At 42.6% G+C, this 26,058-nt stretch overlaps 1 protein-coding gene across 2 annotated transcripts in view; it reads left to right on the forward strand.

Moving 5' to 3' along the window:
* Positions 1 to 26,058, forward strand: part of TSPAN18 (tetraspanin 18) — a 64,338-nt gene that overhangs the window by 6,044 nt on the left and 32,236 nt on the right. The window contains exons 1-2 of one of the 2 annotated variants that reach the window (XM_030482455.1): positions 20,692 to 20,745; positions 22,744 to 22,803. The exons of the other annotated variant lie outside the window; for it this stretch is intronic. The gene's annotated coding sequence lies outside the window, so the exon portion shown is untranslated. Of the gene's footprint in view, positions 1 to 20,691; positions 20,746 to 22,743; positions 22,804 to 26,058 lie in introns of those variants that run through there. 2 annotated transcript variants of the gene reach the window in all.

Consider the following 26,058-nt stretch of genomic DNA (forward strand, 5'->3'; position numbering starts at 1 on the left):
GTTGCCTCTCAGAAGTTTGGAGTTGGTGCTTCTATAATTAACCATGGCACATGAGGGGACTGGTTTTGGCTGTACACATTTTCCAATGGAGCCAGGAACTTGTGTGACGTGTAAATGGCAATGAAGGAGGAGGAAATAAGTTGACATTAGAAATACATCTGTATCAGTTCCTGTCACTTAATTCTAATGCTATAGTGGTAATTTAAAGCTTTTTCTGACTATATCACAGGAAAAGTGTTTTGTCAGGGGAAAACGGGGTTTACTCAATGTAACAGGGCAGGAAAGCAAAGCTGCCTTTCATCACCGTGCCGATCCTCGATGGAGCGGCTGAGATCTGGCGTCACTCAAGCAGTGAAGGCTTTGCATCGCTTATTTTGAGACCTCCAGGAGTACATTTGCTTTTGATTTGTGAATTTTGGAAAGCATTGAGTGAAGCTGGGGGCTTAGCTTAGGAGCTGCTAGCACCATTCTCGCACTGCAGAGCTTTCTCAGGAAGCTGATATGCAAGAGGGGTAGATGTGCATGTATCGAAGCTTTTTTCCTTTGGCTTATGAGTAAGAGCTGGGATCAGTGACAGGTGACAACCATTGAAATCAGTACTAAGGATAATATTACCCTACAAGCACTGAAGTGGGCTTGGGGAGTTTTGCATTCAATTACTAGCTCTGCGCCTAGCCTGCTTTCTGACAGTGGGAAGTAGCTTGATTCCTGCCTGCCTTTTCCCCCCTGTCTGTATAAGTAAAGCAATTCATCTGGTAAGTTTTCCTCTTGTAGGAAAAGTTGATAGAAGTATTTTGAGTAGAAACTTTGCGTTTCTTTTCAGAGAAACCCAAAGATGAAGAAATTTTCATTCTGGAGGGTGTATCTTCATTTATTTTCCTGTTGCTCCTCGTTTCAATTACAAAGCAGGAATGGGGAAGGGAAGCAAAAAAGAAAAGAGGTAATCCAGAACTTCCTTTTCCTCACACGAAAAACTGCCATTTAAGAAATGTCTATGCATTTTTTGAATGGCAATCTTCCAATACTTAAATTTGAATTTACATCCTTTCCATGCCTAAAGAGGACCTACAAGAAATCTGGAGAGGGACTTTTTACAAGGGCATGTGGTAACAGGACAAGGGGGAATGGCTTTAACCTGACAGAGAGGAGATTGAGATTAGACATTAGGAAGAAATTCTTCCCTGTGAGGGTGCTGAGGTGCTGGCACAGGGTGCCCAGAGAAGCTGTGGCTGCCCCATCCCTGGCAGTGTTCAAGGCCAGGTTGGACGGGGCTTGGAGCAACCTGCTCTAGTGGAAGGTGTCCCTGCCCATGACAGGGGGTTGGAACTGGATGAGCTTTAAGGTCCCTTCCAACCCAAAATATTCTGTGATTCTACAATTTTACATTAAAAAGGAAAAAATAATTGAAACCAGTTGAGTTTTAAGCTTGCAGAATCTGAAAAAGGTTATTATTACTCTTGAATGGCCTGACGTGTTTTAAACCCTGACCTGAGGTTTCTTGCTTGCATGGCTGTGTCTATTTAGACACAGCAGTTTTGAGAGTTCTTGTGTGAGAGGAGCCTACGCATAGGTCAGCTGCTGGACAGGCTTGTGCACAGTGAAGATAATGACAAGCTAATGGCTGCTTTGTCCTTTGTAACATGACTTATACTCCTGTTAGCTTCTAACGGATGAGAGCTGCATCCTTGGCAGATGTTACATTTGTTGACAGAACTGGCTGATAAGAAACTAGGGACTTAACAGCCTTAGATGTGCTTGTGGGGGATGTTCAGGGCTCTCCTCTTCGGCAGGAACTGTGATGCAGAGATGACACACAGGCATTTTGCGGCCGATGGCATGGGGGATATAATGGCAGTGCTCTGCCTCTATTTTAGCTTCAGTGGCCAACATCAGGAGGTCTTGAGCTGAACAGGGGACTACAACCGTTACTTGTCTGAAAAATCAGAGCACAGCACGTGAATGACTGGGCCAACCTCTCAGCAACATGTGCAAAACCAAATAAATTCCTAAGAAATATGTTTCAGCAACACAAACTTCCATTTTTAATCGTTTGTGGAAGGTTTAGTTTCAAATCCTCCGATGCTCACTAGGTGCTAATTTTAAGATGGGCTGTACCATTGGCTTGAAACAGCTTTAACAGGCTGAGTCCCTCCTTGTTGCAGGGCGTGAGCCAGCCCCTGCGCTCAGGAGGGTAAAGGAAGCTTTTCCTGGGAACTGGCTTTCTTTCATTGCTATTTCTAACTGTTCCTGGCACCTTTCCCTGGTGACTCTTGATGACAGGATATTAGAGTTCATGGCTACCCAACCCACTGTTTTCCCATGTATATCAGTCTTGGGCATTCCTGCCTACTGCCCCAGTAGCCCTTGATGATGCTAGAGACACACAGACAGACACCCAGGGCAATACAGGCGATATGTATGTTGAGGCAGAACTTGGCACTGACTCCTTAAACTGACCCGGATCATTTATAACCTTTGTGGCTGCAAAGTACATCCAAGAGTACATTTTAAGGAGACTAAAAATAGTATCTTCAATTTTAATTTATTTCTCCCACTAGTGTTCAGTCAACAAGAAGGAAAAGAATCAGTTTGTCCTCTTTTTCCCCATGCTTATGTGTTCAGCTCTCAGAATGGAGCTAGAAGTTTATCACAAGTTATTGGCCTGTTAGTTGAGTTGGCTTAGTGTGTGGATCACGTTACTGGAAAGTGGGATCACTTGCCAGAACTGCCTTTGCTTTTCCATTTCCCTTTCCATCTCCCAGTTTTGTACGTTATCTGGTAGCAGCACTGAAGGCTAAGCTCTCATTGAACTGATTGGAACCAGGAGTTGGCATTCCGCTATTCCATCTCCTTCTGCCAAAAGCCAGTGTTCAAAATAAAGAAATTTATGTTCAGACTACTTACATGAATAAAGTTTATGGTCATTTAAAATACCTGAAGATCCGTACAGAAAAGCTCTGTTTCTTCTAGTGACTTGGTATGACCTCGTGGTGGATAAAGTTGACTATATTCAACATCTTCATCTCAGAAAAAGGGGATAAGGGATTGTGGCTTTAAAAAAGGAGTAGTGAGATGGGGTTTTTTGTTTGTTTTTTTGTTTGTTTGGTTCTTTTGGAGTTTTTTAAAAATATAGCTGGGTGGGGCTTTGGGCAACCTGATCTAGTGGAAGGTGTCCCTGCCTGTGGCAATGGGTTGGAACTGGATGACCTTTAAGGCCCTTCCAACCCAAACCATTCTGTGATTCTATGATGATTCTATGACATGAATCATTTGGAAAACTTCAAACTAGCTAGATGGAAATATAAACCTGAATTCAAATGTTTAGGACTAGCAATATATATCTTTAGGGTTACTGAGTACTTCCAAGTATTAGATGTACAAAGCTATAAGTGCTGCCTTAGCTTCTTGAGATCTTGCTCTTTCGCTGCATGTTTTTTCTTGATCAGGAATAATGGTAATTGGTGAAAAGTGCAGTGATCTGATGTTTCTTCTCCTATGAATAGAAAATCAGTTGTGTGTATCAAGTTTGTGAATCACATTTCTGTATTAGATCATTGTTACAAAAGACAGAAATTGTGCAAACCTTTATTTCCAATACCTCCACAGAGACCGCAAATCAAAATCAAGTTGAAACTAAGCAAATAGTTTCAGTGAACAGAAGGGTTATGTATATATTTGTAAACACCAAAACATTTACTTTCAGATATTTTAATGCAACACATTTTTGGTTTAGAAACGCCAAAGCTGATCCTTTCAACATTTAACAATGAAAAACACATTTTCCTTTTAAAATGTGATCCAAGTGCTTTATATAAAGAGGTTTTGGTTTGTTTGGTGTAGTGCTTTGATAGGTTAGGAAATATAAGAAAATAACATTTCATCCTAGATTGAAGAAGAACTTTGGGGAGTTGATGTGAAGAAATACCTTTGTCTTGCTTTGTTTCAGAAGCAAAATCTTCCAGTTCAAACTGAAGCAATTCTTCGCCTCTGTTTTGTTTTAGTTTTGTCACCCAAACCCCAAAATCTGTTGATTTTTTTCTATGTCCTTTCTGATGTTACTGATGCAGAGTAACTTTTCTTGGGTTTTGCTAGTACAAGATTTATTTGTGCTCCATTGCTGGAAAGCTTGGGGTTTGCCTGGCAGAAGAGTCATAGAATCATAGAATAGTAAGGGTTGGAAAGGACCTTAAGATCATCTAGTTCCAACCCCGCTGCTATGGGCAGGGACACCTCGCGCTACACTATGTGGCCCAAGGCTCTGTCCAACCTGGCCTTGAACACCGTCAGGGATGGAGCATTCCAAACTTCCTTGGGCAACCCATTCCAGTGCCTCACCACCCTCACTGTAAAGAACTTCTTCCTTATATCTAGTCTAAACTTCCCCTCTTTAAGTTTGAACCCATCACCCCTTGTCCTATCACTACAGTCCCTGATGAAGAGTCCTTCTCCAGCACCCTTATAGGCCCCCTTCAGGTACTGGAAGCTGCTCTGAGATCTCCACGCAGCCTTCTCTTCTCCAGGCGGAACAGCCCCAACTTTCTCAGCCTGTCTTCCTACGGGAGGTGCTTCAGACCCTGATCATCCTCGTGGCCCTCCTCTGGACTTGCTCCAACAGCTCCATGTCCTTTTTATGTTGAGAACACCAAAACTGTATGCAATACTCCAAGTGAGGTCTCACGAGAGCAGAGCAGAGGGGCAGGATAATGCCCATTAGCACATTACTCTGGCTTCTGCTGATGAGTTGCTTTTGTCACTTGTAGTTGCAGGTAGCCTGTTTGCTGGAGCTTTTCTTGTTCCTGTTATCCCATCCACCTCTGAGTTACTGGATACTCTCAGCTGCAAGTCAAAGCGTGAGTGCTTATAGTTATCATTAAGTGTTTTCTTTGCTAATTCTCTTTTATTGTGTCCCAGTAACTTGCAGCTGAGGATTAAAATAACTGCCCTCAGCCCCAGCAGAAGGCTCTGTTTGGAACCTCTGAAGGTTGTTGTTTATATTTTGCCTTTCTTACTGTATCCCTCATACGATGCTTTCCCCAGTGAGCAGCTTCCTCCTCCCCATCCCCAGTGATGCTATTACTGAGGAATGTTGGACAGATACCATTATACACATAGTGGAGGTGCCCCCTGATTTGGGGTTTGAGCTTGATTTCAAGAGGAGGAGATGCAGGAAGGGAATGTTGTTTTTAGTAGGGACCCAGGCTGTAGTGCTCTGCAGAACTGTTTTAGTGTGCTCGTCAGGCAGGGAGGTCTGTGGGTGCAGGGAGGGCTCAGGGAGCTTTTCAACTGTTTCCATGCACTGCTCAGGGCTGCTGTCCCAGGCACGTACTGCATTAATGCTTCTGGGAAAGACATTCTGGGAATAATCAATCAGCATTGCTCTGGGTTTCTTCTCCATCGGAGCTGCTCTGTCGTGTCTTTCAGTGCTGCTCATTTTGGTTTTAACGTCTGAATGAGGGGTCTATTTATACCAGGCAGAAGAGTTTGGTCTTGCAATGGGCTCAGACATCTGTCCTGTTTTCTCTAAAGCACTTGAATGGGTGTTTAAGGCTGTAGGTCCTGGAGAAGCCAGTGGTGGTGGGGCTTTGCTGAGGTGTGCTCTGAATGTCTCAACATTTTCCTAGATCAGGATTAAGTTGTCCCCTTGGATCTTTGCTGTCACCTCTGATCTGGAGCACTCCTTATCTCAGAAAAGACCTCCATGCTTTAGCTTTACACGAGTGCCCTCTCACTGAGCTGTTCCTTTCCCCATCATCTTCTATCTTTCTTCTTTCCTCTGCCTCCATATTCTTGGATGCAATTCAGTCCTGCCACAGTCACTGCCTGTTGTCTTGTTTTTACTGAGGCAATGTTGCAAAGGGCTTTTGCCAAAAGGGCATGTTGGGGAGGGAGAGGCTGTAAAGAAGATTTATGTGATCAATACGGTCTTTATATGTGTAAGATTTTTTTTTGGGGGGGGGAAAGCTGGTTTGATATAAAAGCTAGAGAGAACTTTGCCTTCCCTCTGAGTGAATCAGTGAGCAAACTGGGATTGAAACCAGAAGTACCTGGAACCCAGGTCTGAGCTTACACTTCCAACTTCAGCAAATTGTTGTAATATTGATGTAGTTGGCTGGAAAGGGCACAACCTGTATGGCAAAGACATAGAGGCAAAGAGGACACAACCTGGTCTTCTGGCACTAGAATCTGCCCTTCACAGCAGTGGTGGGAGTTGCATGCTATGAATTAATCACCTTGAGGCACTTCAGCCAATCCCTTCTGATGTTCTGTGCCATTGCTCACAAAGGAGCAAAGGACTGTACTTACTTTTCTCTGGAGTTCAACTGGAGGTGATGCTATATTCCAGGGAGGTAGTTCTTTACCTCCCTTAATGAGTAACTTTATACTGTGCTGTCTCCTACAATAACAGCTGTCACTACTAGAAGGAAAAGAAGCTCTCTGCCAAGGCAGTGAGGCTGTATAAATTGTTAAAAGATGAGGGAAGGCACAGACAGGGAGCTGAGATTACAGCAAGAGCCATAAGAATTCCCAAGCTCCAAAGAGTGCTCCTGGTTTTAGCATTTCATAGAATCACAGAATGGTTTAGGGTTGGAAGGGACCTTACAGGACATTTCATGCATCCCCAGGCAGTGTTTAACATTTCTAGTCATGGTGAATGCGAGCAAGCATCCCAACTGGATAGTATATCAGTACTGTGATGATGAGGAAGGTTGGACTATGTGTTGTGTTTGCTGTACAGTGTTGTATCATGAATGATGTTTATGGCTGAGATCCTCAAATGCTGACACAGCATCAAGTAAGGTAGGAAAGGGCCATTGTGACCTCTTTTCTCATACTAGACACAGGGTTTTTTTGAATTAAGTCTGGTTTCAGTCAGAGCATTATAATGCAGCAATTTGCCATACATTTCTTTCTTCTATTCATGATCCTACTTCCCTGTATATCTGCAGTTATATAATGTCTGTATGGCAGCTCCAACAATTGTTTGGGAGGAAGCTGAACGCTAAGAAGCTCTATGAGCATCCTTTCAGTTCTCTGTCACATAACTTCATCCTCTACCATTTGTGTTTTGAATGCCAGTGGCCTGTAGCTCATCTGTGAATTGAAGATGCTCACGGACCAGGTTTGTGTGTTTTTTAGCTCTTGTCCATAGCTTTCTTAGTTCATGGTTTTTCTTTAGTCTTTCCTCAAACACTGAACCTCTGCCAAAGTAAGACCACCCCAATCTCTACCAACATCAGTAGTACAGGGCAGGAGAGTAGAACATAGTATCATGAATAAACCTGCCCGAAGCACCACGAACGAAATCTGGATGTCACTGAAGTTAGCGGTAATGCTCCCACCCACTTCCATGGCTCTAGAAGTTTATTCCCTTACTGATGAAGAACTATTTCCCCTTGTGAATGTAAGGATTGATGGATCATTTGTTCTTAGCTGACCTTTTCTCCCACAGACCATGTGAAGCCTGGGGATGTGTGTGCATGTCCATTAATCATGACATTGGTAGGTTTTGTCTGGCCAAAACGCAGCTCTAGGAATTGAGACTGTTACCTGTATGTGGCTAGTAAATATGGAGAGTTCCTGCAATAGGAGGTGGACCTAGGTGAGAGCATACACAGCACCGAGAAATAAAAAAGAAAGTCACAGTAAGCTTTGTGGACTGTCCCTAGCACCTTCCCAATGGAGAAAGCAGCCCCAGGGAGACCTGGGAACATACTTTCATTGTCGGAAGGTAGCTGCAGATCTTGCTTTGCTCTCTGCCTTTATTCTTTACCGTTGGAAAAGCTCCTTCTCTCCGCACTCTGTGAAGTCGGGGGGGTAACTGCCCCAGCTGGTCCTCCTGTGCACTGCAGAGGTTTGCAGAGTCTCAGTGATGCCCGTTGCCTGGATACAGGGCAGCCCTGCATCCCAGTTCCCTATCCAGCCTTTGGAAGCAGGGTGCTGTGGGGGGAGAGGTGCGGGAATTAAGCCTTGTCTCAGATGCAGGAGCATTGAGTCCACCTGATACAGCTTGTGAGCTCAGAGTTTCCTTTTACTTTGCCATCGTTATTATTATTTATCATTATTATTGATAGGAGCAAAATGCAACCCAGCTGCTCAGTGCAGAGATCTGAGGGCTCCTGCCGGGTGAAGCGCTTCATGCCACTTAGAAAACCAGCCATTGTGCTGTCTCTTGAATAAGCATTTTATTTCACATGCTTGTTCGGAGCCTCCTGTGGTTGCTCACGCTACAACTGCTGACAAGTAGCCTTCCTGGCAACATGGCATCGGAGCTTATGAGCTGCCTTTCCTCTGGCTGAGGCCCTGGGAGAACAATATGAAGAAGACAGTGACTGCTGAATATTTAAAGTATTTCCTCTTAAACATGAAAATGCTTTTTGCACTTCATACACATCAGTGGTTGGTGACAGTGATTGGCCAAGTCATGCATTATTCCTGTGTTAAGGCAGGACTATGCAAACTGTACTGCAAGAGCTTCCTCCTTGCCTTGGCTGAGCACATGAAAGCTCATCGTTAACAGGATGCCCTGTTGTATGGCACATGTCTACAAACTTTACCAAATAGGATCATTCTTAAGCTCAGTTACTTTAAATTTGGGCCAGTTCATGTTGTAATAGTATGGGTTTTGCTGTATACGTCTGTGGAGCATTGTGCTGTTTCAAGCGGCACTTTGGTACTGCGTCGGTGAGCATTAGTAAAGTAACAGTAATTAACCTTTAGATTGAGATAGCGTGCAACATCTCTAATAATGAACCAGGGTCCTTTTATTTGAAGCACTGTAAATATGTGTGACAGAAATACTCTCTGATCTATGAACATGTACGTTTAGTGTAAGATGAGAAAACAAATTAGTATAATGCAGTAGGAGGGCAAGGCTGAGCAAGGCTATATGGAAGTCAATCACCATTCTATGGACCATCCTAGCCACTGGGTTTGGTCTTAGATAGGTTCCATGTTGGGCTTCTAAAAACACATTTTCATATTCTCCGTGGCATGGAGTTGAACAACAGACGAAGTTTGTTCTACATTGGAGGAGGACAGCATCTAACTTTGAGCTAATATTAGAAACAAAGCTGTTGGAAGGCTGAAAACCTGAAGGGTTTCAAGACAGACAGTAGGAGGTCAGGAAACTTTGAGCAATTTTTCCTAGGTCTTTAGAAAATATTTATGAAGGTATTTGCATCTCTGCAAAATGAGGGCAAAGAGATCAATGACACAAGCATATTGTTCTGATGTTGTAGTTCCCACTTTGTATCTTTGTTTACGCATGTATGAAGAATGGCAGAGGATGAAAGATGCAGCTCACTGAGACTCCTTGTGAGAGGTGACTGTTGAAAGGCTGGGCTGAAGGTTAGCATCTCCTTTGTCTTGGCTTTGTGTGTGTATGTGTATAAATATACATATATACATACATATATATGTATGAAAATATGCACACAAAGCCACTGATTGTCAGCAAATAACACTATTCACAGAAGCTTAGTACCTGCTGTAAGCAGGAAAGACAAGCCCTTCTCTCTCCAGCTGATGGCAAAGTTAGGCATAAAATTGCTATAGATTGGTACTGGGATTTTGTCATATAAATCGTTTATTCCTCTCTTTCTGTCTTCATAAATAAACCTATTAGGTGCTTTACCAGCTCATTTGTTTAGGTCAATCAAGTACATGCTAAGTAAGGGTATCAGTAAATGTCTTAATCAGATTTTAGTGTTAATATCCCTCTGACCTGTTGGATTAAGCACTTCACACCATATAATTGTTCCTATTTAAAAGTCAAAACACACCCTTTAATCTTCCCTGATTTATTTAGTTTTTATTTATTTTCTTTATATAGAGAGTAGGCAAAAGGGCTGCATAATTTCTGGAGTGCAAGAATGGATGGGAGGAGTGAGTGTGCACTCTGGTTCCTGCTAAAGTGTAGAGTAACTCATTTGGGGACCATATTAGCATGGAGGAGCTTTAAAAGACAGTGACCAGAATGGAGGTTGAGATTCTTACCTCTGTAGGCAGATCTGCATGAATGATAAGGTGGGATTGAACATCGGCTTTATTGAGAGTAAGGAATCATCGCTACTCAACTACTTCTTTACTGGGAAGTAAAATAACATAGCTCACAATGCACAGGAGGACAGACAGTTACAGAACTGCAACAAATTCTGATTGAAAAAACTATTTGAAATAGTTTTACACCAGAATTAGCTGTGCCAAAACACCTCATCTTCTAGCCAACTTATGGTGATAAGTGGTGTGATAGGAATTGAATTGGACATGTGCAGTATTGAAGGTTTTGAGCATTTGAGGGGTATTTTTCCTCAGCACATACAACAGATAGATCCAAAGTCTATAAATATCTTGAAGTCTAGTCTCAGATCTTTATTTAGTGAATCCACAGGTACGGTATTTGCTGAAGAGCTATTAAGGTCCTTTCCAATCCTAACTGTTCTATGATTCTGTAAGAGTTTAGCAGTGTATTGAGCTTCAAATTCTTTGGGAAACTAAAAATACGGAGCAGGCCAAAAAGCAGCACCGCAAGAGGCATAATTGTTTTTGTAAGGTTAAACAATTAACTCCTCTTTCAGTGCCATCCAAACTTCAAAACTTGAACTAATGAAAGAAAAATGGTACCAGATTAGTGACTCTGATGTCCCTCCAGCTCTGGGACATCAAAGATGTGTAAGCCTTCATTTTCTATGGCTTCACTGAAAATGCTCTCCTATCCTTTGGGGTGATGGGGAAGGGATGGGATGTTACAGCTGTGTTTGGGCACAGCCACAGTGTATTTTGCTGGTCTTTCATAACATTACAGAATCTTCTTTTGCCCATTATTGATTTTTGTTATAGTTGTTGTTGTTCTTTTAAAACTATTTGCCTGGAAAACAGAAGTTCTTGGTTTCCTTCAGAGCGATTTATGCGATGTTGATGATGAGTTAAGGTAGTGGAGATGTCATATACGTACATTTGGAGTTGGGTTAACTGTTAAAATTTTTAAATGAGCATTGACAGTGTATCAGCCTACCAGAACCAAACCCACCCTCAAATTAGAGGACAATAATTAAGATTGAATGCTAAATTTAGATTTAACTGTAATTTACAGGAGTGTTTGTATAAAGAAGAGCCAGCAAAAGGAATCTTGCCCCTGATGAACGCCAGGAAAAAGACTCTTTACATATTATGGCCACATAGCAGCCAACTCCAGAGACGACTTGCTGGAAGTGACATGTCTGATTTATTGCCCACTGCAGCTTTGAGAGTGTTTGCAAGCTGAAGTATCTGTTATGGTTAGGATTATTATAATGGTGTTTATTTTATTTTAGAGAAAGAAAATAAATAGGTTTTTTGTGGCTTCTGGATGTGGACGACTTCTGTGGTTACTCTTTGATCTTATGCAATGCCAGCCAGGGAAAGTGCAAGTGTTGCTTGCACCTTCCCTTGCAAAGGAGCTGAGGCTAGTTAATGGGAGGAGAACCGCAACACTTACCCCATTGCAGTATGACAGCAGAGGGACTGTTACCCTGGGGGAATTTCTGAGCAGGTAGAGAGAATCCATGCTCCCTGTAAAGGTTTTCTGCTGTTCCTGGTGTATCAGTAGGTCTGCAGCTGGTTTTGGTTCTGCCTTTTAAAAACATAGACATGTCAGTGCATTGTACTTGGGAGAGTATCTCTCAATGCACAGTTGGAGCGCTCTGTGGAAGATGCTAAAATATAGCTAGGTAGTTGTTTTATATACTATTAACTCCATTACTATCTTTCACCCTAAGTTCCCAAAATGCTTCCTAACCTGTACACAGTGAAACTGCAAGTGGCCTTTTGAGTAGAGACATAAACAAGCCACTGATGCCTTTCACTGAAAAACATTGCTTTCCAGACTTGAAAGACTAGGAACTTTAATCTGTGTAAAACACTGCACCACCTTGAAGTTAGGGCTATGCAGAAAAGGGGTGTTCTCTTCCATCTATCTCATGAAGCAGATGTTAGGTTTTGAAACTATAGGGAGATTCTCTCCTGTTACGGTCCAAAAATGTAAACCCTGCTTTAGTTTTAAGTAAAGAAACAAATAAAAAAGATAGAGTTCTCTACCACTACAAGATGCCTTCTCCAAGAACCACCTTGGTTTGTCCTGGTGAAATTTTTAGGTCAATAGCTTAGCAACCAGGTTACTTGTGTTCCCTGTTGAGAACTGAGAAGACCAAGAATGTCAGCCTGAATCTTCTATGTCCCAGGTTGATGCCCTTGAAATTGAAACTTTCTCTATTGTTTTGATGAAAAGTTCAATCCTGGTTTCACAGAAATATCACAAAATGCTTGGTTTTGAGTTTTAAAACAAAACAAAGCATCAATTCTCTCTCCCTAAACTGAAAGAAATTCTCAGCTGGCAGATTCATCTGGAAGATGCAATAAACTCTCAGGAAGTCCCTGATATTCCATCGTGCAGAATGATAGGAGATAGATGATTAGCCCCCCCAAACTCAACACCACGAGAAATGCTGTCCAGATAGTTGCATTTGCAGAAGGTTAGAGATCTATTTTGTGTAATATCAGAAATGAAGCAGCTCTTTGTACATCAGTAGTTCATATATCAGCATCCCTAGATAAGATTCCACTGTGCAAAATCCCACTTGCACACAGTTGGTACTGGAAGGCAGCCTCTTTGTAGCTAAGTAGAAAAGTGAAGCTTTAAAGGTGAGTTGGGCAGCAGAATACAAAAAGAGATTTCAAGAAGGTACAAAGTACATCTCAGAGTTCATGTTTCCAGCTCCTGGCTAAGCTGTCTTTCAAAAAAAAAATTGCAGTTCAAGCCTTTTTCTGTCATTTCTGTTTGTGCTGAGGAAAAAAACCTAGTGAAACCAAATTCCTTCAGATAAGATCCATTTCTTTATGCCCCCTATATTGCCAACATATAGACTTGCGTTTTGCACAGCCCTGGGTAAAATTAACTGGCTATCCAGCAGAACCTGGGAACATCCTTGCTAGGTTGACTAATAATGAAGAAAAGATGAACTATAAACTGTCTGTTCACTGTTCTTGGCTGATCCCTTCCTGTTCTCTATTTTAATAGCTTCTCAGCCTGCTGGCAAGATGTTGAAGCAGCACCAGCCATCCAGTTAAAATATGGAGTAGCCAGAAGTTTCAACTCAGATTTCCTCGAACACTTACTGGACACTCATTCCAATTCCTATAAAAATGTCTGGGCGAGTTGTTGCTTAGTGTTTCGCCTCATTTTGTAGCTGCTACTTTACAACACTCTGATTTTAAAATGTAATTTTACAAGCGTTACTTTTACTGACTAAATTTTCTTTTTCATTGTTCATTTTTAAATGCCAAGAGTATGAGCAGGGTGGAGAGGGGACGAGTATTGTGATGGGTAATACAGAGTTCTGGTTATTCATGGTTCTGCTGCTGTTAAATATGTTTCCACTGCTTTGGATGATTGTAAAAATTAGTATATCACAAATATAGAAGCATAGAATCATAGAATGGGGAGGGTTGGAAAGGACCTTAAAGATCATCCAGTTCCAACCCCCTGTCATGGGCAGCAATACCTTCCACTAGACAAGGTTATATTCAACATGTAATCAAAAAGCAACTTATTATTTGAGAAGAAATGCTCTGTGTTTGGTCAGATTGACTATAGCTAAAATCTCTGCTGGTCCTATAGCTCTGGGAAAGAATATTCTGATTTCTGAGAAAAGGTGTGGATACAGGAAAGTACCTCTGGTAAACCAAGCCTGACCAAGAAAAGGGGAAGGATTTTCCCCTAGAGATACTTCTGTCTTTTGTGAAATTGTGGGGTCCCTGGATTCAGCTTCAACATAAGACACATAGATGTCTCTTCAGTAGAGTCTGGGTGGAACGTGGAGCCAGAAGAGGAAGAATGTGATGTGGGGACGGAGTGCCACAAAACAACATGAGGGTGCCCAGAGCAGGGCCCATCCTGGGAACTGTGAGTGGTAAAAGGGGCTGAGAAGAAGGGAATGGCAAAGGGGTTTGTGTGTTAGATGGATAGCTGGCTCTGTCCCCTTTGCAGCCAGCCAGCACACCTCAGATCTGTGCTGTTTGTGCTTCCTGAACTGTAAACTCCCCATGCTTCCCCCATAAATTTATGAGGGAAACAGGGAGGTAGGCAAAATGATTTACTGAAAATCATATTCTGAGTGGAGCTGTAGTAAGAAGCCTGTGTGCCTGATAAAAAAGACTCACCTTCAACATAGAATCATAGAATGGTTTGAGTTGGAAAGGACCTTAAGATCATCTAGTTCCAACCCCCTGCCATGGGCATGATGAAGACTAAATCCCACTGAGCCTCCAGCATCCTGCCTGAGTCACTAATTCCCCAAAGCAAAAAACAAAGCAAGTAAAAAAAGTTTGTTTTCACACAGCAAAGCCAAATCACGTCCAGTTCTGATTTACAATGAGTCCTGGGAGACTCCTTTACTATAATATGGGGCCAGTGTAAGTGAGTAGACAAAAACACAAATTGATCTTTTTTTCTCCCATTCTTTAGAGAAAACACCTATTAATTTCAGTGGGACTCATGCCTGCATGTCTTTTGTGACTGGAGCTGCCCCAAGGCAGTATGAGGACCAGCGGCTGCTAGCACTGGGGCACAGGGAGGGTTTAGATGTGAGTCAGATTTTCCACAAGCACAGCTTCTCATCCGGCTCCAACAGCCAGGACCAGCAGGACTTTGTCCTGCTCCTTCCTCCCTGCCTTGCTGCCCACACAGGCTCTCCACATTGCTCCTCTTCTGGTTCTTTCTGCCCCTTTGTGATAGGGGCCAAGGCTTCAGCATCATAAGTTTTCTACAAATAATATCTGCAGCTCATGAGGGAAGTAGCAGAGCACTCCTCTGGTTCCCTGAGGCTTTATAAATACTTTCTCAATGAAAGGCAGTTTATAAATCTACTCAGCTCCAGAACTGCGTGAGTTTGATGGAAATTCTCCACTTACGATGGGTAAGAGAGCAGAGAGAGACTTTGTGCTAGCAAATGACCCCTGGCTGGAAGCAGGCTGTTAATGCTTTTAAATGAACTACTGCTGCCGAGCTCAGGGCTTGAACCCAGAAGCACAATAGAAGGTGCATTATTATTACTGTTCTGATTATGGCAGATAATTTTGCTGTTCTCATTTACAAATTTAATGGTTTGTTAATAACGTCTGATTTGGGAACATAGTATAGTCTATCAACTAAGGGTGTCACGATGGCATCAATAAGGGTAATTGAGATTGTTGCTATAATCTTGTTTGCTCTTTGGTTTGTTAATTGAAAATTGCTTATCTTAATATATGATGGAAACAAAGTGATTCCTTTGTGAAGCCTGGGCATCTTGAAGAAAAAAGGAGTGTGTCAGTCTGCACTGTCTATTCATTGATAGGATATCTATACAGCAGTGAACTAGCCTCATCCATGTCAGCTATTGTGTATCTGTGTTTATATTTAGTATAAATAACAGCATGTGCTGTTACTTATGGCTGTGTGTGTCTCTTGTTGCAAGACCTGGTGTTTAAGACTGCCTGGGATATGTGTGGTTGATGAGAGATCCGTTATGTAGGGAGGAAATGGAAATGAGAGACAGACAGGCTGCTGAGTGTTTAACCCTGGAGAAGAAACTTGGCATTTCATCTTCTAGCAACGTTTGCCTGTAACTACTATTAACATTAATTATGGAGAATGCTTATGTGAATACCCTGTTAGCCCTAATTAGAGTTAATGGAAGATACGTGTGGATGTTAACAGGACAAGAGACAACCAAGCTTCCATTTCTAAGGTTAAATATTCAGTAGCTCCCTCTTAGACATCGCCAACATCCTATAATCATGCAGGCAGACTTATGCAAAAGCAGAACAGTTTCTCCTGCCTTTTTTTATATATTTTTCTCTCCCCCCCCCCCCCCCATGGCCACCTTTCACTATTTTTGCTTAAATTAAAGAGCAAATAACATGGCAGTGACCTCAGTTATCTTTACTAATGTAATTATGCTACCTCTTCTCTATTCACAGTGCACTTCAGATTTTATTAGCAGACCATTTACTGTCCCTTTTACTGTCCTTTTAATGAATACTAGTAGAGTCACTGAAGAGGAGCTGGAAGGACTTGGCTTTGTGCTGAACAGAGACCTTGTGATAAAGAGCTCAGGGCCTGAGCTTTTGAGTAGGTCATGTAATATCCAAGAACTGTAAAGTTCCTGTCTCTGTGCTATTCTCTGAAGTTGTAAAGACAAAAAAGACTTCTTCTTGCTTGCACTCTGTCTTCAGCAGTTTGAAAACCAACATCACTTGAGAATTGAGGCTGCAAAATGTACAGGTTGTCTCATTATCCTCCTGTTGTGTATGACAGCACGTCTCTGCTGCTCACCTGTGCCCAGGTGAGCATCTTATGATGAAAAGATGAAAATCACTGACACAGGTCAGTGTCCTCATGGAAAGTGTCTTTTAAGGGCTGGCTTAGAAACTTATTACCCTCCCCAAAAGCTCTGAGCCTGCCGTAGTTGGTGTCACGCACTTCTCAGGGCAGGGGGTGCTTCCTTGTGGTCCCTTTCCATGGACATACACGACGATCTTGAATGGTGTATTGGGCAAAAAGGGCATTTTTTTTTTTCCCCAGATTATGTGTTAATTATAGGGCAGGGTGTTCATCTGGCCATCTCTTGCTACTATGCAAGTACAGCAGAGAGTCTCTTTGGATAGTGCTTAGTTGCAGCTTGCAACCTGTAGCTTCTCTGTCCTCATTGGCTGGAGCCATGGGAGCAGTGTTACGCCAGCTTTCCAGCTGTGGTGGCTTTCTCCTTTTTCCTGAAGCAATTCCAAGTGTAAAAAAAGCCATGCTTGGCCCAGGTCTTGCATGTGTCCATTTGCAGAAACTGCCTAACAGCCCGTTGCTGGCTGAGGTACCTACCATGGACACGTGCAGAGCAGCAGCCTGGTGAGGGGACTGTGAGGATGGGACAAAGCACCTCTAAGACAGGGTGAGAATGTCTCTTCTCACAGTTACCCAGAGGATGAACTGGGAGAAGGTTAGTAAATTTTTATTTAGCCATTTATTAGTTTATTCTCTTGATGTTTCTATCTACGTTTCCAATTGTGTCATTACAAACGCTTGGTTTATTTTGTGGTTGTCACCGAATCTGCTCAGCTTTGTAATTAATACTATTTTTCTTGATGTAAAGTATTTACTTGTGTAAAGTAATGCTTTCACAGGTCAGGTCTACATGGACCCTTTTTCCTTTTCTTTTTGTTTTTGTTTCTCTGGTTTTGCTAATGGGTGTATATTTTTAAATGGCCATGTAAAGCTTAAAGTGCCTGTATTTAAACTGGTGGGACAAAAAAGCTTTTAATGGTATTTTGCCCTGGGATTTGGAGTAAGCTGTATTGGTTTGAGAGCCCTTGCTGGATGTTGTTTCAAGTGGACAGATGCTAAGAAACCTCGTTCTAAGCTATTCAGGGTTGCACTGGCACAGGTTGCCCAGAGAAGCTGTGGCTGCCCCATCCCTGGCAGTGTTCAAGGCCAGGTTGGACACAGGGGCTTGGAGCAACCTGCTCTAGTGGAAGGTGTCCCTGCCCGTGGCAGGGGGTTGGAACTGGATGAGATTTAAGGTCCCTTCCAACCCAAACCATTCTATGATTAATTTAGCTCTTACCTGCACAGTTAAAGTGGCAAAATCCCAGGCTGCAATATGGCTTACTCCAGTTTATGGGAAAGAAAAAAATTTTTCTGGTGCATCTACATTTTGATCTGTTAACAAAAAGAATAGATACATCATCTTTAAAAAGAAAAAAAAAAAAAACCAACATTATAAAGTTTCTATTAAATTGCTCACTAAGCCTTCAGGTACAGTAGGAAAGAAACTGATGCCGTAAAGGGAACATAGTCATGACATCTCATTTTATTTCAGCTAGCAAAATGTGGCCTCACTTGGAGCAGAAGGTGGCTCTCTGATGAGGCCATGGTCTGGTTGTGTGGTTGGGAAAATGAAACACAGTCCAACCCAAGATATTGTCAAACCCACCAAGGTTATGCACCCTTTGCCCCAGGTGAATTCCCTTGTTTTCATAAGCCACTACAGCTAGGCTGTTAAAAGGAGGTCTCCAAGCGAAGGGAAGATGATAACCACAGTGGTAACTTAAAGCTGCCTTCATGAACTAAATCCTGCATTTTCTGTGTCAAAATAAACAGTGGATGTGTGAAGTAAATTTCTCCCTATCTTGCCTATGAGTTGTATAAATGCAGATATTCAAAGTCTTCAGAAAAACCCTTGCGCATTGACACCTTAATTAAAATCAGTTTGTTTTGTAGGTTAATTACTGATACCACATCCACCAGCATAGTATGTTTTCTCCTGTGAAGTGGCTGAATGAGATCTGACATTAAAAAACAATATCCAAAAAACAAGATGGATTTTTTTCTCCCAAAATTTCTAGACCAAACAATATTCCAGTTGAAGGGACTAATGTCAGAATCACTGAGCCAATACTAAAGCTGTAAGCAGAGAGAAAGTCATTATTCTGTGTATTTGGTATAAGCTTAGCAGTATTACATTGATTTATAGAAATGAATCCCCCTGGTCAGCACTGATAGATCCTGTAGTTCTCTGGTCGCCTCTGACTTGCCTTCCTTACCAGAAGGCTATCCTGGCTATTACCCCACAACACTTTGGAGTCACCTAATTCATTGGTAGTCTTCCCAGGATAGCAGGGAAAGCAGCAGATAAGTATTAGCTGAGAAACCTGAGCAGTTTCACCCTGGGATCATGGAAAGATAATGTATTATATGAGAAGATGTCATCTCACCAGAAAATGAATTTCAGGAGCTGTTATTTCATATAGGGTATGTAAAGTGTTTAAAGGCGGCTTGCTTGGTGTTCACTTTTATTCTTTCTTTCATTCATTTTGCCTCACAGATTTGTTTGGATGCTTTTGAGCGAAATCAGATTTGCTTAAATGACAACTCACCATCAAAAACCAGATGACAAAATAGATGGTTGTGGTTTACAATATATGTTGTAATTAATAGTATCGAGACAGTGCATTGCAGATGAGGGGGGAAGTTAGGAAATAAAAGATAAAATACAGCCTCTCAATCAAAATTTGAAGCAGTGGAGTTGATGAGGAAAAGAAACACCAGCCTCTGCTTGGGGAAAGCCTGCACATCCAGTGCAAATCGCCCTTCTGGGCCTGAAAGGGCTCAGAGAGGGAAATTAGTCTCTCCTAATAAGATGTGCTCAGCTCCAATGAGTAGCAGCATTTAAATAGCAAAACTGGCCAAGGACAGGGTCAAAGCTATTCTGATGGGTTATGCAGGGTGGACCAGCACCGTCACTGCTTTCTGCTTGCAGTGTGCAGGCTCAGGAGTGTAGCCCATTAAAATGACAGATCCCTCTTGTATTTCTCTGTGCATCTCCTGTACCTCATCTTCCATCTCATCAGTCAAGCTACACTCACCTCTAGGGCACTTGGGTGCACAGCTTGAAAGGATGGAGGTTAAATACGGGCCCTGAGCAGGAGGAGGCTGCTGCCAATAAACAGGAACAGGAATATTGGAAGGCTGATTTACAGGAGTGCACCCTGTGTCCCGATTAATACGCTTCATCCAAAAGGTGTAAGAATAAAGCTGTTTTCCAAGGGCTGCAAATGAGTAGAAGGTTTGCACTGCAGCTTTTCTGCTTTGGGTATCAGATAATTGGATCAAACTCCTGATCCAGTCTGTGCTGACTCAAAAACCTTTCTCCTGAGCTAGCTGTAAAGGAACATCTGTAAACCCTTCATTTTCTAAGATAAAGCCTTTATTAGGATCCAGAAAAGCCAGGATACTGATCCTTGATTCCAAATGGTTCTGCTGACCTCCTAGAAGAGCTAGTTCACACCATTGTCAATGTGGAACAGTGGGGAGGGTGGTGTGGGCTGTCGTGCTTGTGAAGTTTCAAAGCACATTGGCTTGGCAATAGCTCCCAGCTCCTAACGAGAATGCCCTTTCCCTCCAATACACAAATGCGTGCAGTGCAACCTCTGTGCTGACGCGGTAACGATGGTCAATGAGGAACTTCAACTGTGTCATGGACGGTATCTGCTTTCATGATGAAATTGCTTGCTGTGTCTCTCTTCCTATTAATAGATCATTGACTTGAGGTTGTCCTAGTGAGGAGGTGGCAGTGTGAACCTGCAGAGGAAACTTAGAATCATGGAATGGTTTGGGTTGGAAAAGACCTTAAAGCTCATCCAGTTCCAACCCCCTGCCACAGGCAGGGACACCTTCCACTAGAGCAGGTTGCTCCAAGCCCCATCCAACCTGGCCTTGAACACTGCCAGGAATGGAACATTCACAACTTCCACTGTTCCAGTGTCTCACCACTCTCACAGTGAAGAATTCCTTCCTTATATCTAACCTAAATTTCCCTGTAAGGGAGTGTCTGTGTGAGGGCTGCATATTTGCGTATTTGGAGACATCAGCTCTAGATGGTTTTGAGTGCATCATTGTGGGCAACGTGGCAAAGTTGGAGTACAAATCATCTGACCTTTTTCTTTCCAGTTGCCATCATCTCAGAACTGTGTGGTGTATGTCAATGACCCCACCTGTGGTTTTGTACCTGAACATTTTCAAATACTACTGGCAGGCACTCAAAATGCTTCATTTATTTCATCTAAAAATTACAGTAGTTTGAATACTGTCTTTCTGGTGCTCTGTTTCTGAACTGCTTTCAGACTGGCACTATCATAGGATACTAAATGCAATCTCTTAGATTCTATGGGTGGCAGGTAAGTGCTGATATTAAGTATATTAATTATGGGGTGGGAGAACAACAGGGACACACCAACTGAAATAACTTGCCAGAATTTGTGAGTTTCTGTAGGAGATATTAGCAGAACAACAGCTGTAAAGTGGTCTGAGCACTAGACAGGGGATCACAGAAGCTGCCCAGGACATTTGCTGGGTATCCTGGAGCAAAGCCACATCAGCTTCATAAAGGACACAGAGCTTCATAAAGAGCTTTCAGACAGTAATATGGAAAGCAATCTAACGCTTAAGTGGCATTAATGTTCTGATGCAGGTGGTTTGTGTATCATCAGACATGCAGAATGGTGACCACAAACCTTGTTTTGAAATTTGTCATGAAATTTATTGTCAGATGCATTTGCACACCAAGACTCCACAGGGCTTTCAGAAAGCTGCTTCTCCCCATGCTAACAGCAGTGATGGTTGCTAAATGCTGTGTCACTTGAGGCAACTTTTCTTGCTTTTGATGCAGAGCTCAGAGCAACTCTGCAGCCTAACTGGGAGAATGCCCTGGAAGAGCTCACTCCGTGCTGGGAGTGGCTTGAACACCCAGTTATTGCCTCTGTTTTCTCAGCCTAAACCTGGTTGCTTCGGTTGTTTGTCCCGCAAACCTGGTTTTGATACTGTCAAAGTACATGTGGTTTAGCTGAAAGGCAGCATTGCTTTCAATTTTCATGCTGGTCAAGTAAAGAGACATAGCAAAGGTGGGGGTATAGTGAACTTCACACTGAAAACTGGTGTGATTCAGCCTAGTCCTGGCCTGATGGAGGTGAGCCTGTGGAGTCCTGACCCTTGCAGAGATCTGATTTTATCACTATGTTCTATTGTCCTCTCTCAAAAGGTTGCCTAGACTTTGGAATTGCCAGACTGGGTCAGACTGTGATCTTTTGGGTGTGAAGAGCAAGGTTTTGCTACAAATTGGGTTTTGTACTGTTTTAAGGCCATGTTTGCTACTCATGCCTTCATCATTCACTCACACATTTGGAATTATCCCAGCCTCCCTGATCTGAATCAGAAGAGTTTTTATGTCTTCAATTTCTAACTAACTCCTGACTTCTAGCAGGTAAAATATCAGTGAAGGCTGAATGAAAGAATATTCATCAGGATCCAGAATATTTCCATGGTTAAATCTGTGGTCTCAGTTTTGAAAGAGTCCTTATGATCCCCTGTCAGTGCATGCCAATTCTTACATCTATGTATGATTGATGGTGCTTCAGGTTTTGCCCCAGGCTATACCCAGTCTGCTTGCAAGTGATGCTGGTAGTGAAGTTTCCACGGCTGCCGTTATGTGTTATTTAGATTACAATAGAGCTAAAACCCTCTACCACTTCACAAGAGATACAAGCCTTTCCCCCCCCCCCGCCAAAGCTCACAAACCTTAAAACAAAGCCTGCCTGGGGAAACTCTTTGGCAATGTATTAAATACCCTTGCTGAGAAATGGTTTCTTACAATTATGGCCTTCCTAATAGGCACCGTGGGTAGTATCAACACAAAGCTATCTGTGTTACATGGTTTGGCCTGCTTTAACCCCAGCCAGTCTCCTGGAGATGTGGAAAATGCCTGTTCCATACAAAAGTCTTGCCTTTCAGGCAAAGCATAAGGGATTTGTTTAGAATGCTTGCTTTCTAAGAGGAGATGTCATACTTTTGGAGGGTGAAAGTCACCCCGTGGAGGCTATCTGAAAGCCTGTGCATCCATGTCATCAGCACGTACGCTGCTGTCTTTGTGTGCAAAAATGAATTGCTCCCCGAGTCTCTCTGCTTAAGACTGCTGCAGACATGCTGTGCTTAGGGAATAAGGATATTTTGGGAAAGTGGGTATGCTGTTCGTGATGTCCTTTTCATTAAGGGCGGGAAAAAAGGTTAACTTTTAGATAATAGGAAATATTCGACCCAGATTCAAACCTTAATGAAGTCTATATCCCCAATTTTGCTAGGTTTTTACATCCTTAAAAACTCTTTTTCTTTCTCCCCTGAAGAAATTTTAAGCCTCTCAGCAACACAAGTGGGATTTGGATCAACCCCTGAGCAATTAAGTGGTAAGGAGATTTCTGTGAGGTTACTCGGCATGTGAAAGGATGAGGTTATTGTGGGGGAAGTGTTATGGGTAGTGATGGAAGCAAGTCCCCCCAGTTCTTCACTATGAGGGTGGTGAGACACTGGAGCAGGTTGCTCAAGGAAGCTGTGGCTGCCCCATCCCTGATAGTGTTGGACAGGGCTTGGAGCAACCTGGTCTAGTGGAAGGTGTCCCTGCCCATGGCAAGGAGTTGGAACTGGATGATCTTAAGGTCCCTTCCAACACAAACCATTCTACAATTCTATAATTCTATATTCTCATCTCAGCAAAGTAAAGCTATTGCCTCCTCAATGCTCTCCAGCACACATACCCTTATTGCTTAGTTTTCCAGCAGTGTGAAGAGGATGCCTCCAACCTCAACAGCCCTCAGAGCAGTGACCCCATGCTGTGCTCTCTGCAGGACCACTTTCCTCTCCTTTATAAGAGCTGCAGCACAGGGCTGTCCGTGTCGCTTCATCAACATGAGGCATCAGCAGAGGAAGTTTAATTAGGCACCTTTTATGTCTTAATTCCTGGAAGTGCTGAAGTGTGCTTGCCTGGGCACAGCAGCCAGGCCCCCAGCTGATGCTGGAGAGGTGGATGTGTTGCTATGGTGCCGGGAGGTGTCTCCAAACCCCACTGCTCCAGCAGCATGTCCTAATTGCGGCTGTGCAGCAACAAAACAAATACTCAGGGATTTCCATAAAGGCTGTAATCAAAGGAGCATCCCTTGCTTTTTAATATGTGCTGAATGGGTTCATTTGCAAGCTTATTACGACTTCAGAGAGAGAAGCTATTAGGGTGATCATTAGCTGCCTGTGCGAATAGTAAGAAAAACCATGGCATGTTCCAGAATAACCCCCTTTTTAATGTCTGCACTTTCAGATGCATTAACAATAACCAGCCATGCTGTCTTTCATGTTTACCCTTACATGAGTAAGGACAAAAGAGAAAGAAGGGGGACAGTGATTTGTGCGCTTACAAAATAAGTTCAGATGGAGAGAAAAATGAGGTGTTAAGAGAGTAGCAAATTCACTAGCATGACATTGTGTGTCTTGATGCAGTATCTGTTATCCATTGGGAAAGCAAAAGCAGCTGGGAGCCAGCCTGCGAGTCTTGGCTCGTATCTCACTTAGTCCCTCTACTCCTGTCATCTACGTATGAATTGTGCTGAGGGTCTTTTGTCTGCCTGGAACCTGATCGTTGCTGGAGCGCTCAGATTATGCATCGTTTGAAGGGAGAGGGAACACTTAGAAACACGTATGCCAAGATTATGGGATTTATTAACTCTCATTTCTTTTCCATGCAGAACATCTGAAGCTCTGCTGCGGGCTGTGGCCATGGTTCTCTCTCTGCTCCTCCTCAGTCTTTCTTAATGAGAAATATCTGTAGTGAAAGACTTTGGATGGTTGGGTGTTTGTACCTGAATTGGGACAAATGTGGTTGAGAGCAGTCACATTTACCTTTCAAACCACATTAACTACAGTTTTATGTCTTAGACTAAGCTGAAGATGCTGATTACAGGGAAACTCAGTTTAGATTTGCACGTGGAATATTTGAGATGTGTATCAGTTTGGCTATAAGCAGTGTAACTTAGACTTGGTGTCTGCCTTTCTTCCATAGGTCGTTTCTCATGACCTTTACTGCATTCAAGTTTTCCTGGACATATCACACCTACAGCTTGTGAAGTGTATTGATTCCCCAAAAAAGTAAATCACTCTGAATTGTGAGCTCTGTGGGATAAAGAATTTCCTATTGCGTTTAGAATCCAAGGCAATATTATTCTTCTTGTTAAAAACGTTTACAAGATGACCAGAATCAGATAAATAATTCCACTTCTCACATTTCCAGCAATATTATTTTCTGGTTTATTTAGTGTTACTGAGATCTCTCCTTTAAGATCTGCTTTTCTTAGAGGATGTTTTTCCCAACCTTTGCTTTTCTATGGTGATTAAACCTGATTAAACTGTCCTTTTTCTTTTTGCATCCGTCTGGGCAGTTACCGTGAAAAAAGAGAGTTTATTTTCTTTTTATATATATATATATGTATAAAAAATAGTTAATGCATTCAAAGTTCTGTTTGGGATTTCTTTCTTAAAAGCAATTAAGATGATTAGTCCCTCAATTCAATGGTGTTAAAGGGTGGGTTTCTTTTCCCCCACCACCTCCTTATGAAAAAGCAGTGATAGCAACAACAAATAAGAAGTTCACCTACTGCTCTGCAGCTCTGTTCTGCATTAAATCAGATGATAAATGCAGGGGTTTCAAACTCCTTTGCATGTACCTTTGCTCAGCTGCTCTGGGGCTATTTTGCCTTGCTAAGGAGAGACCATCATCATCTTTTTGATAGGACAAGGCCCTGTGGTTCATAGTAATCTGTTTTGATTGCTTCCTTACTTTAAAGTCATTTTCCTCCCCTGCATTGTTTCCCTGAAGCCTGAAAAGTATCAGGAAACTTCTTAAAGCACTGGAAATCATGGTCTGAGTAGGACAAGGTTGCCACAGCAACTGCCCAGTGTTTCCAAGATGTATTCCTGCCTCTTTCAAACCAATCATGGATGCCACAAACTGCTGAGGCATTTGCTGCAAACAAAGCAAGGCTAAAGAAAAAAGAGAATAGAGAAGAGCTCGGAAGAGTCAGTTGTAAAGGTGAGATGTGTCAGGCTCAGGGGGAAAAAGTGGCAAGCGTTTGCACTTCATGTTAAATCCCCTAAGCATCTGGAATGCTGTGCAAGCGTATGGAGTGTTTCAACACTTGACAGTATCTGACATGACAGTGGATAATGTCACTTGGCTCGTGATACAACTCCATGATCCACTCAGAGGGGTGACATTTATTTCATCCTGAACGGAAATATTTTCAGACATAGGAAGCCAAAGTTAGCTGCCTCGCTTTTGGTATGCTAAAGAGACTTATTTCTGAGACAGGAGATGTCTGTCAAAGAGTGTAACTTGTCAGCCAGAGGTGATAAGCTTTTTCATGGGGTTGGGACTGGTCTCAGTATGGACTGGTGAACAGAGGGCTTAATATGGGTCAGGAGATCTAGCACACTGTTCCCCTTTTAGCTTTGGTTTTCTTAACTACTGAACTTTCTATTTCAGGATGCTGAGGCACTGGCACAGGGTGCCCAGAGAAGCTGTGGCTGCCCCATCCCTGGCAGTGTTCAAGGCCAGGTTGGACGGGGCTTGGAGCAACCTGCTCTAGTGGAAGGTGTCCCTGCCCATGGCAGGGGGTTGG

The sequence above is a fragment of the Strigops habroptila genome, chromosome 4, assembly GCF_004027225.2.
Source record: "Strigops habroptila isolate Jane chromosome 4, bStrHab1.2.pri, whole genome shotgun sequence".
Classification (NCBI taxonomy): Eukaryota; Metazoa; Chordata; class Aves; order Psittaciformes; family Psittacidae; genus Strigops; species Strigops habroptila.